The sequence below is a fragment of the Echinops telfairi genome, unplaced genomic scaffold, assembly GCF_000313985.2.
Source record: "Echinops telfairi isolate 266 unplaced genomic scaffold, ASM31398v2 ScPeMD7_70;HRSCAF=299, whole genome shotgun sequence".
Classification (NCBI taxonomy): Eukaryota; Metazoa; Chordata; class Mammalia; order Afrosoricida; family Tenrecidae; genus Echinops; species Echinops telfairi.
The window spans coordinates 11,363,305-11,376,725 of NW_022103968.1; positions in this window are offsets into that span (position 1 = coordinate 11,363,305).

Here is a 13,421-nt window from a genome sequence, read left to right on the forward strand (position 1 = left end):
AGGAGTTAATGCACAGAGAGGACTGTAGGGCCTCCCAGGAGCCATGACAGCCCTTCACTGACCCATAGTGCTATGGGGGACAGCACTGGAAACAGTGCAGGAATTGTACCAGACCTGACCACCCCACACTGGGGTGAGGGAGCAAAGCAATGAAGTCCCGAGGAATCCAAAAAATAAACTTCAGGGGCAGGGCTTGGCACCTCATCAGACTCAATCAGAAAACATTCATCAAGGTCAACAGACAGACCTGGAACTATTTATGGGCTCTTTGTTTTGTTTTGATGTATATCTATATAAGATATGCAGGATAAACAATACCAAGGCGGAAACAATGGGATCATTGGTTCCAGGGATACATGGGAGAGGGGGAGGGGGAGGAAAAGAAAGGGGATCCAACAAATCCAGGGACAAGGGAAAAACAAGTGTTCTAAAATCGATGACAAAGGGGGCATAGAATGCCTAGTGGGTTTGATCAAGGGCAATGTAGCTGAGAGGAATTACTGAGAGCCAAATGATAGTGGAACAGGAGGAAAGTAAAAGGAAATAGAGGAAAGAAGTAGGAGGCAAAGACATTTATAGAGGTCTAAATATAGGCATGTACATATGTAAATATATTTTATATAATGATAGGGATATAGGTCAATGTACATATATTTACATGTTAAGTATTAAGGTAGTGGATGGACATTGGGCCTCTACTCAGGTACTCCCTCAACGCAAGAACACTTTGTTCTAATAACCAGGCATTCTGTGATGCTCACCTTCCCAACATGATTGCTGAAAACAAAATGGGTGCATAAGCAAATGTGGTGAAGAAAGTTGATGGTTCCCAGCTATTAGAAAGAAGATATAGGGTCTGAGGTCTTAACGACTTGAAGATAAACAAGCAGCCATCTAGCTGGGAAGGAACAAAGCCCACATGGAAGAAGCACACCAGCCTGTGTGATTACAAGGTGTCGGCAGGATCAGGGACAAGGCATCAGAAGACCCAGAACAAGTAATCATATCGATGTGAATGAGTAGGGGTGGAGTGGAGACCCAAAGCCCATCTGTAGACAATTGGACATCCCCCCACAGAAGGGTCACAAGGAAGGGACGATATAGCACTGAGGAAACATACAAGGTCCTCTAGCTCTTTAATGCTTCGCCCTCCCCTCCCCACTATCATGACCCAAGTTCTACCTTACAAATCCGGCTAGACCAGAGCATGTACACTGGTACCGATAGGAACTCCCAACACACGGAATCCAGGACAGAGAAACCCCCCAGGAACAATAATGGGAAGAGTAATACCATGAGGGTAGTGGGAAGGTGGGGGGAGAAAGAGGGAACTGATCCGAATGGTTGACATAACCACCACCACCCAGGGTGACAAACAACAGAAACATGGGTGAAGGGAGACACCGGATGGTGTAAGATATGCAAATAATAATAAGTTATCATTTATCAAGGGTTCATGAGGATGGCAGGGTGAGGGAGGGAGGGAAAAAATGAGGAGCTGATATTAAGGGCTCAAGTAGAAAGAAAATGTTTTGAAAAGGATGAAGACAACATATGTACAATGTGCTCAACATAATGAATATATGGATTGTTATAAGAGCTATAAGAGCCCAAATAAAATGATTTCTTAAAAAAATTAATTACATGGTAAGCTACCAAAAAAGAAAAACAAAACCTATCTAATATAGTATAGATGGAAAAAGAAAAAAAAAGTAGCCATCTTGACCCCCCCTTTGAAAGTGAAGTTCCCTCCCTCAGCACCTAACCTCTGGGTATTCTCTGTCTGTCTGACTCAACGCTGACAATGAATCAGAGGAAGAAGACACTGGGATTGCTTCGAGGGTCTCGCCATTACTGCAAAGCTGTAAATTGCCCCAGACGGCAGCTTTGAAGGCTGCTACCTCCTCTGATTTCTATTATGAATTTGTACTTCATCTTTGATCCTGACACATCTTTTAGGCTTCCGATTTAATTATTTACTGAATACACTTTGAAAAGGCCCCGGATGCCAGCCCTCCCTGTGGCTGTCCTCCTTGGGCAACTCTCAGAGTCCCCGTGTGTAGGAGTCTCTGGATCCCTGGGGGCCCGGGAGGTCCCAGAAGGACTCTGGTCAGTTCTGGAAGACTGTCTTAATGGACGGAGCCAGGAACTTCTCTTGGTCTGGAACTCAGTTACTGACATTTTGACTGACACCGAGCATGAAAATCACATTACCTTAGTTGTAAAAAACCTTCACTGGCTACCTGTAAAGTACAGGATTATGTATAAATTCCTAGTTATTAACTTACAAGGCCTTAAGTGGACTTGGTTTTGAATACCTCTGAGACATCCTGGAACCATATATCGCAGTCGTTTTCTTTGGTCTCCGTCAATTGGATTAGTTCTTTTTGGCTGAAGACATTGAGCTACAGGGCATGTGTAATGTTTGCTCTTTACTTATGGAATGTATTACCCGTGGAGGTCAGGCTGCCTGACTTTCTGTCAAGCTCTCACTGGAAATTTAAGAGGCATCTCTATCCAGATTGCTGATTTGGTTAAATGCGCCATAAATCGGTCCACTGCTGTTTGGGTTTCGAATCACTGTTCTTTGGTGAGTCTATGAATCTGCTCTAAGAGTTTGTTTGATATATCACAGTTACAGTTTATATTATTCCACTTAGTATCTTTTTTTCCCCCTTCACATGCTGACATGAAATACTGTTGCAGTGAATGCACTAATTAAATGCTTTGCATGATCTATTGCCTTTCCCGTGTGACAGAAGAGTGTCACACGCACAATGGGATGGGTGATGTGAAAGTGCTTGGATTGTGAAATATGTCATAACATTCAATAATACACACACATTGCTTTATTTGGGCTATTAATAAACCACAACATTTTCATAGTTCGATAAGTAATTGTTGAATAAACGAATGAATGCTAATACAAAGGGGAGTTTTTAAAAACTTTTTTCTTGTGAATTAGGCGAAGGATTATGGAGCAGATCTGCTGTGTGACATGCACCAGCCCATACACATTTTGTTTCAACTCCTCCACTGCAATCCCCTGCGGTGCCATTCACGTATCCCACCTCCTTCCCGGGTTTCCTGTTTCCATCCCTCCTTCTTTCCTCACCCTCTGAACTTGATCCTTGGGTAGATGCTGCCCTTTTGATCTTCAATGGCTGGTTATTCTAACATGAGGGTCCGTTCCGTTTCCAGACGTGAAGAGTGACTAAGGACCATAGTCTTGTGGGTTCCACTGGTCTCTATCCAACCAGCAGACCTGTGCTCTTGTAGGATTCTGAATTTTTGCTCCATATTTATCTCCCGTTCCATCAGGACCTCCTGACAGGATCCCTTTCAGAGCACTTGGTAGTGGTAGCTGGGCACCCTCTACTTCTTCTGGTCTCATGGTCATGGGATTGATGTTTGTGGGGTCCATGAGTCCAGGGGGCTAAATGTCTCAGATGTCTTTCGCTTTTCAGCATTCTTTTCTTTTCTGGATAGGGAGGGACCAATAGTTGCCCTTCAGAGACCTGCTCATGAGCTTTTAAGACCCTCAGCACAGCAGAATGTGAAATGTCATCTTCCTAGACAACAAAGAGAAACATGACGTAGGCTGCCACACAATGAATGGCCAACGGTATCCCCTAAATAATTACAGCTGTGCAATTCCTGAGGAAGAAGGTGTTGCCTTTAGCTGGGACAGTGAGGAGGGAAAGATTATGGTGAGAGGTCACATTTAGATTAGGCACAAGGCTTGGAGAGGATAGGACTGTGGTAGCAAAGAGGAGGCGGGGAAAGAGTATCGTGTGATGGTAGCAGGAGCAATCAAATTCAGGCAATTTGGCCAGGAAGTGATTCAGAAACAAAAGGTAACAAAATCAGTCTTTACTACACATTTTAGTTAGCAAAATTAGAGCTTTCCCTTTTTTCATGAGAAGGAGATATTTTTCATTTTTCTAATAGACTGAAGACACTTGGTTAAGGTCAGAGAGATGGGGTAGCTAATGATGGGGATGGTTAGAAAAGTTCTTTGAGTAAGCTGAAATACAGATCCAGTGGCTGGTGGTCTTCTCCCTGGTTTGGTTTGTGTGTTGAAGGGGTAGGTGATGGCTCGGAAGGCACAAACTTTGAGGCCCAATGCTAAAACTTGCTTGGTTACTTCTGAACTTCTGTTCCAAAACTTTCAAACATGACCATTTCCCACAAAGCTCTTACATACCAGGGTACGACCTTGTTTAGAAATAACTATGTGCTCAGTACAGCATGAGAAAGCATAGTCAATCCAATCCAACTCAGTCAATCCAATCCAATCAGCTCAGTTCAGCTCAGCTCACCCCATCCAGTGTTGCCCTCGGGCTTCTGTGTTACAGCGTCATCATTGGTGCAACTGGGAGGGTGTGATGGAGAAAATGGAACTGGACTACATGCGAAGATAAGCCACCTACAGGTGACACATTCATCCATTAGGGTGAGGCAGAGTACCAAGAGCAATGCTACTGCAAATTGTCTCTCTGTGTTCCCAGAGTGTGGAGTGGGGCTGAAGGGGGAGAGGAAAGATTCAAGTAGTGGGTAAGCAATGGGAGCCTCACTCCTCAATGTGGACCAGCCACTCCCCCTTCCTTTGGGAGCTTGATAGAAATGCCGAAGCTACAGTGTATCTCAAAGTCACTGGATTTTAACAAGACCTCATCACATCTCAGCTCAGGAAGGACTGTGAACCCGGCTATGCCAAGATGAAAACGTCAGACAAACAGAAATCCCTGAGAAAAGAACCCCGGGTCAGTAGGGTGCTCCTGTGGTCCTTGTGCACTCCCCAAATCTCTCCTTGGCTCATCTCCTGGATTCAAGGAGCCTTGTACCAGGGTTCCAAAAACAGAGTTGGCTTCAAGTGCAATGAAAGTGTCTATGAGTGGCCAAGCCCATTGAAATACACTCCTGCACCTGACAGATATATAGGCTATTTGGATGGTGGTCAGAGGCTTGGGCATAGGCAAAGATGGAAAATCCCTTTCTAGCATGTTGGGTCCTATGCCTAAGGGCCTGCAGGTATGGATTTGCACCATTTCTTTCTAAAGTTAAAAAAAAGTATATACATGCCAAATTAAATATATATATGTACACGTTCCTGTTTCTGTCATGTAAGTTCATGCTTGTCTGTTCTGAATTAGTTAAAGTGGTTCATTACAGGTCAGGAAAAGAAGAGACATTTTAATGGAATTGGCAAAACCCAAGCCACTATGCCCATTCGAATAAGCTAGAAGTAAACAACTGTGCCCGGACTTTCTTCCTGTAAAAGGGTTCCTCGTTTCCAGGATTAAAATAATGCTTCAACAGCTGGAGAGAAAGCATCACAAACACGATTGCTTCCTTTCTGCTCTGTCTTCCTTCCCTCTCTCCCGTCACTCTTTCCTTATTCCTTTCCTCCCTCTTGCCCTCTCTTTTCTCGCTCTGTTTCTATAAGCTTTAAAAATAATGTTGTCTCCAAGCAAATCAAAACCAGCAGAAAGCCTGCCAAGACCAAGATGGAATTGAAGCTGGCATTGAAGCTTCTGTGTCCCCTCTGTCCCCAAGATATCATCATAAAATAAAAGACTTCATCTGGAAAGGTTTTCTCCATTATTCACCAGCACGATTTTGAAGCTAAAAGAAGATCCTTGGACACACGGCACTGTCGACACATAGTTTCTGAGGAGCTGCTAGTTAATTAGTTATGGTAAAAGCTTTTTTATAGAGTCATAATTACTTTATGCTTCAGAGGAAAAGAAGCAAACATACACCGAGTTTAACCTCCTGAGTGACAAGCTTATCAGAATGATGCTGATCTCGGGATGACCCTGGGACACTGTCTTCAGACTCCCCAGAATCTAGGGCACAATGTTGGGAGGAGGTTTCAACAGCATGACCCTTGCTACCCGTACTAGGAGCGACACACCTGAGATCCTTGAACTTCATCTTGCTGGATTCTGTGAGACAATAGCACCTTCTCCGTGCCCAGCATGTCTGTTGTCATCGATGGAAGGTTCTTCAGAGAATGGTTGTAGTAATTTTGTGTAAAATATGAGGTGAGCCACCTTCGTGAGAATACTCATTTCTCAAGTCAGTCACTGAAGCGCAAATGCTGGAAAATAGGATAGATCGGGCAGGGGGGCATTCTGGAATGATTTGTTTAAAAGAATTCCAAATTCTACAAGCGCACTCTCGCTTTCTCACCAGCTGTTTCTGTTGCTTTGGGGATTCAAGAACTTGACCTAATGAAGAGGTGAAGATCGTTGGTTCGGTCGGGGCGGTGCAGTGGTTGATGCACTGGCCCGCTGACGGCAAAGTTGGCAGTTTGAAGCCCACCAGTCGCTCTGCAGGAGAAAGATGAGGCTCTCTGCTCATGTGAAGATTGACAGCCTCAGGAACCACAGGGCAGTTCTACTCTGTCCTACAAGGTCGCGAGGAGTCGGAATGGACTCGATAGCAGCGAGTCCTGAGCTCTTGTTGGTTCTTTCCTTTGTGTGGGTACCGATTTCAGTGATGTGCCGGCAGAGAGGAGAACCAGGTGGCCTTACATTCACTAGGGTGCCTGGAGGCTGTTCATCTGGCGGTGCTGGGCCCTGAGAGACAACATGAATCAGGCAGCAGTCTACCCTGTCTGATCGATCCCAAGATGTCAAATGGGGCTCACACACACTTTTCCTTGCCCCCAGCTTGGTGCTTTATGTATTGGAACAGAAGTTATAAACCAGTAAATGATTTATTAGAGCAGACTTTGCTAAAGATGGCAAATGGAGTGACTTCCATGGCACTGTGGGCCACGCGCAAGAAAGGTGGGGCTTTCGACTCCCAGAGAGAGTTGCAGTCTCTGAACCTCACGGGGCCATTCTCCACGGCCCTACAGGGTCCCTGTGAGTTGGCGGCAAGTGAGTGTGGGACGTGCTTGTGCCACCTTGGCTACTCGAAGTTGCCCTGGCCCCTGCTTTCTCTCCTCCTGCCACATGCTTCTATGTTCCTGTACTTCTACCTAAATACAAAGGTGCTTCAAGAAGTTCATGGAGAAGGGGGATTAAAAGCCCATAGACTTTCCCCATGAACTTTGAGCTCTCTTGTTGCTGGAAATGATCAGAGCTATCCTTTCTTTGCTTTGTTATGTGGACTTTCACCACAATAAGAGGTGAAGAACTAATCATAGTTATCATTGCCCGAGTATTTAGTCGTGTGTATAGGAGTCCCTGGGTGGCACAAAGGATAGCGCACTCAACTTCTTAACATAAAGGTGAGGAGTTTGAACTCACACAGAAAGTGTGTTGGGACGAAAGGCCTGGAGATCGGCTTCCAGAAGGTCACATAATTAATTCTCTGGAACTGCGTGCAGTTCTACTCTGACACACGTGGGGTCACATGTGTTGGGATGGACTCTACAGCACCTGGCTTGATTTTCCCTCGTTTCGGCTTCGCACTGTATTGCATGATGATGTATATTGTCCTTCCCGATTTGTTCAGGCTTGGCCTCCTGCAAGGTACTCAGTCAGTCTTTCCCAGCCCCGGTCTGACATTTATAAAACGAGGATGATAATATGATGTGAAATAAGACAGACGACAGCTGTAAGGGGCCTAGCACAGTGCCAGGCATGTGGTAAATAGTCCTTCAACATTAGCTCCCGGGATTTTTGTTCTGAACCCACTCTCTGTGAGAGCAGTACTATTGTCACCCCCATCTTCCAGAGGAGGAAACTCAAACGTAAGGAGATGCGTCACACAGCTAGCAGCAGAGTCAGGATTCAGATCCTTGTCCCACGGCCATGCTATTAGCCTCTTGCAGAATGAGGTATCAATCAGAGTCTTTATCCTGACTTTCTCTCCACCTTCCTTCCTGGTGGACACATTGGAGGCAGGATGGATCTCAAGCATCCGGTTCCTGGGACTTGGCAGACTTTCAGGCGGAACTGGGACCCTGGCCTGGGTTTCTTAATACTGCTTGCTTCAACTTGCCCACTTTTAACTGACTCCCACTTCATTCACCATATATACTCGGGTGTAAAGCGACCCGAATATCGGCCCAGGCGCCTAATTTTACCCCAAAAACTGCATTAAAAATGTGCTGAAGAACTCAGCTTATATGCGAGTCCGTACGGCACTTCCATTGAAAGATGAGGGGTGTGGAAGAGGGTCCTCGGCTGATCCTCCTGCCCATTTGACTGGCCTTGTGGTCCACGACCATGCTCTCCCTGTTCTGTCTTCCCTGCTAACAATCCCTACAGGACCTCTGCTTCGACCTGATTGGACCAATCAGGGAGCGTCCTGCACCACTGCCTGTTCCTCTAGGCAGAGAAACATCTCTCTGAGCCATCCACAGCTCCGGTAGCCCTTCCACTTTGGCAAACTCTCTTCAGCCGAGTAGGTAAAGGGAATGTGCCCTGAGCCTGGGCTCCAAGCTTGCCGTAATCCTAGGAGTGGCACGTGCGCTGTGCTCAGGTCCAGCTCTTTGGAAAGGACCTGTGTCCACAACCGATGGTTGTCTTGGCCAACCTGAAGCAAAGGACTAAGTAGATTCGCTTTGTATTGGGGCCGCCTAGACAGCTTCCTAAGTCAGGCCGGAGAGTTCCCAGGGCTGTCATCAGTGCAATTCAGATACGGAACCTTTGTTTCCACTTAACATATAGCTTGAAGTTATGGCGCCAGCTCAAAGAAGAGCCACTTCTTATCTCATCTCCCTGAGCTAATTGAGACAATACTTACTATTTCTGCTTATAATGAAACTATTTTTAGCCATGATTCTAATCACTCATCATTGTCCTGTAATTTCAGAAAACAAATACAGATTTAGAATGACAAAATGCTGGTTGACAATATTCTCTTTTGTCTCTTCTTAAAGAAATCAAAGGGAATATTTTAGCTTATTGTATATGTGAATTATATGCCAATAAAACTTTTTTTGGAAAACAAAGAATGACTTCTAAAATGTTTAATATTGCAGGAACTGTCACCATCCTTAGCCTATTTATGTACAACACCACAATACGTAATATTACTGAATATATAATTCTAATTAAGTGTGTCAATTAATTCTCAATTAATCATGGTCACGCACACTAATTACTGATGTAATTACAAAATTAAAGATTAACCTGGAAATTTGGAAGAGCAAGGATTCTATTAACTAAACAAGTCTAAACTTAATGGGCAAGAGCAGAAGCCTGGTTCTTTGTGTTGTGTTGGGCTAGCTCCATGACCACAAAGTGCAGAATCATCTTGTGGCATAGGATGCCAGTTTCCAATCCATTTGCAATGTTGTGGAATCAACCTGACCCTTCATTTTACTCCTGTGTGCATCCTTTATCTCTTCAACATACCCATGTTCTTCAAAAACATTACTGGCAATAAGAAGGCAGTGTCTAGCCCTAAAGGGAAAAATATTTTGTCAATTTCCACCAAGACTTTTGAAAAACCTTAAAAAGGCTAGGCCTGCTGAGGATTTAAGAGACTAAGAAAGCATAAATCATCTTTGCAGAACTCAAGCCAACAACTCTACAAGACGCATTTGTTGCAACTGTGGCTGGAATGATAAGGATCACTATCTTGCTGAGGGTCAAGGAGATGTAAGAGAAAATTGAGATGGGTCCCATATTATTAGCAAGCACTAGTGCAGTCAGAACGTTAGTCAGTTCCCACCCAGAGTGACCGTGTGGACAACATTAGAATCGAGGATGGCGAGACAACATCTCATGTACCTTAGATGTGATGTCCAGAGAGACGAGCCCCTGGAAAAGGACATCATGCTGGGTAAAGCAGAGGGGCAGTGAACAGGGGGAGGAAGACTGTGGTAGTCTCCTAATCTGGTGTCAATTTAAGGATTAAGAGTGTACAGGTGGAGTCTAGGCTGTCAATCTGGAGACAGCCAATGAGACTTCTGTGTGGGCATGGTCTTCTCCTGAGAAATTCTGGGAGATCGGGTACTTCCTCCTTGGAGGTGGAAGACACTTCTCTCTCTCTCTCTCTGCCACTCCCTGGGAGACGTTGCAGAAGACAAGCCACATGGACGCAACCAGACATTGGAAGTCGGAGAAGCCAGAGAGACCCCTGCTAGCGCCGAGGTGCTTACAACAATTGTGAGGATGACCCAGGTCCGGACAGTGTTTTGTTCTGTAAGATCGGTGTAAGTCCCAATGGACCTAATGGCCTCCTCTAACAATAGCCACGCTTCGGAAGCTGATCAGAAATGCTCGTCCCCATTTGTACAAAACAAGGACACCACCTTCGATTTTATATACTGCTACACGTTACATAGGAAATGGTACTGAAAAGGGTAAGGGGTTATGTTTCCCTATGACTTGCTGAGACTCATTGAATTATTTTGTATCTTTGGGTATTCCTCTGTGCCAAGTACTTGAGTATGTAAAGAGGCAGGTGCTTAGAACCTATGACCCAGGCAGAGGTGAGGAACCATGTTTTCTCCGCAGAAAGAAAGGATTCAAGAAGATTGAGTCCTTGGAGATGAAGGACCAAGTTCCAACTCATAGTTCAGATGCTGAACTATCCTAGACCCAGATTCTTTGACGATTCACATAGGGTGGCATCCTTCATCTCATTCGGAAGCAGTAAGAGAAGACTCGGGGAGAGGTCTTTCCTGGTGATCTTCATGGGAAGGACCCATTGCGATGTGATGGGTCCCTTTTTCTCCCCCAGAAGATAGGCTGGCTGGTGTTGGATCCTAACCCGAGTGCAACACAGCGTGGGAGCAGACTCCGTGGCACCTAACAACCACAACCCTATTTTTATCTCTTCATGAAACACGTTTTCTTTTCCCAAGGTGGAGCACCATGGACTTGGAATGCTGTGAAGACTCACCGCGAGTGGTTCTAAATGACTTTCAACGTCCGAAGTAAGAGCTGCCACATTAAAGCCAGGCATTGCCATGAACGATGTGCATTGCCAAAGGCGAAGAGCAACGATAATCACTGGAGCCAGTCTCCGTGTGTTGGGCTCTTTAATCCACTGTGCTTTCCTTTAACAGCAAAACTGATCTTGTTATAAATTATTAGTTGTAAATTGCTCATTTAAAATGTTACGACTGTTCATTTGAGTAAACCAGGAGGTGGATTTAAGAAGCTCCCACATGAGCTATACACTTCATTTACTGCTAGCATCCCAGAGAGAGCTGTAAATCAAAAGAAGAAAGCCAGTCCTGATTGCATCCCAAGCAGTAACTTCAGAGAACCGGGAAAGACCTAAATATCATTTTCAGTACATTGGGATTAACTATTATTTGCAATGCAACCGCTTGTAGCACTTTATTTCATGATCGAAAGCACAGAAACACATGATTAGACCTGACGTGGTACCTATTAACATTAATCTAGATTAGTAGCTTCAAACCCTGGTTTGTTTCACTCTGGGGCATTTCCAACTATCTCCAGGGAAGTTATAAAAATTCTTTTAGAATTCTGTAAACAAAATTCATTTTAATGTTAAAAAGAAGTATGGCAGCTTCCAGACCCCAAACCAAACCCATCGCCGATGAGTCTATTCTGACTGATAGTGACAGGACAGGACAGAGTGAGTACAATGGCCCCACCGGGTTTCCAAGTCTGTAACTCTTTACAGACACAAGTTGCCAAATGTTTCTCCAATAGAGTGACGGGTGAGTTTGAAGCATGGCCAAATAGCAGCTGAGCTTTTAACCACAGTGCCACCAGGGCTAGATTCAACCCAAACCAAACGCACTGCCATTGAGTTCTGACCCATAGCTGCCCACACAGGGTATCTGTCAATCTTACAGGAGCAGATAACCTCATCTTTCTCAAATAGAGCGGCTGGTGGTTTTGAACCTCAGACCTTGCAGGTACCTCACCAGACAGGCTCCTTGTAGCAGATTGCGGTGGGGGTGAGGAAGGAGTAAGAACAAGAAAATCAAACTACTAGCTTAGAAAAAAGAGCTCCGGTGGGGTAGCGCTGATGTGTTGGACTGCTAACTGCAAGGTCAGCAGTTTGAAACCACCAGCCACTCTGGGAGAGAAAGATGAGGCTTTCTATTCCATAAAGAGTTAGTCTCAGTAACCCACACGGGCATTTCTACCTTGTTCTACTGGGGGGGGTCCTTGTGAGTAGAATCGACCGGAGAGCAGTGAGTTTTCTTTCTGTTTTGTCACCCACAATCCCTCAGTAAATAAGAATGCAACTCTGGAAACCAGGACAAATTTTGGAGTGGTGTTAAGTCCTCAAATTACATAGTGTGGTCTCTTGATGGGAAGCTCTTCGTTACAACCCTCTAATTCTAGCTTCAAAAACATTTGCAAAAGTGTCCTGCTCCCTGACAGTTTCCATAGGGATTACGTCTTCCCCCTACATCAGGCACCAGCATGCTGGTTTGTAATCTGCTCCCACACTCAAGTCTCTCACCTGGCAAGTCACATGGAAATGAAACTGACCAAGGAGGAAGAGAACCCAGTGTTCCTCAGAGAAAACTCTCCATCAAACTGAACCCAAGTGGGATGAGGTTCCCCTCCCCTACAGAGGGTTCAGCATTAACCTTGGGGACTGATGGAGACATGGGCCAGAAAGAAGGCTGCTGCTCTGTGGTTACTGTCCCAGCTCCAGCACTGTGGGCAGAAGCTAACTGGCTACCAGCTAGGTCTCCCTCTGTTCCATTCACAAATCGGCAGGGAGCCCAAAAGAAAATGATTGGTACAACTGAAACCGAATGTCAAGCACAGGCCGACCTCACTTCAGTGGGCTGCGCGTCATGACACTTCTCAGATTCTGTGAGTTTTACAAATGGATACTTGGTGGCAACCCTGAGCCAAGCAAATCGATGGCACTGATTTTTTCCCAGCAGCGTGTGCTTACTTTGTGTCTCAGGGGGCATACTTTGGTCCCTCTCACAAAAGTGCCAACATTTTCATCCTGCTATTGCACACTTTGTAGACCATGCTCTGGTGCACCTGTAACTTAAATGCATTGTGAAACCAAACCAGATCGTGTGACCAGCTTTGTTGTAATACTTACTCTCTAACGGTGGTCTAGAATGTTTGAACCTACGGCATCTCTGAGGTCTGCCCATGGCGAGTGTGGGTGAGGAGATCTCGAGAAGAGCGTGTGAGAATGAAATCAGAAAGGGGGGCTGTTTGGAGACATGTCCACTGGAGGCGTCAGCAGGAGCCCTGGTGATGCAGCTGGTTAAGCACTTCACCACTACCTGACTTGTTGGAAGTAGGTCACCAGGCCTCTCTTTTGAGGCAGCTTTGGGTGGTTCCAAACCTCCAACGTTGGGGTTAGCGATCGAGTCTGCCAACCATTTGCGCCATCCAGAGACTCTTTTAGTGCTAGCTTGTTGTTTAATGCTCTCCAGGAGGTTCCCATTCAGAGGGCCCCTGGGTCCACCAGAATGAACCCCTGTCCAGTCCTGCACCGACCTCGCCATCATTGCTATGTTTGAGCCCATTGTTGCAGCC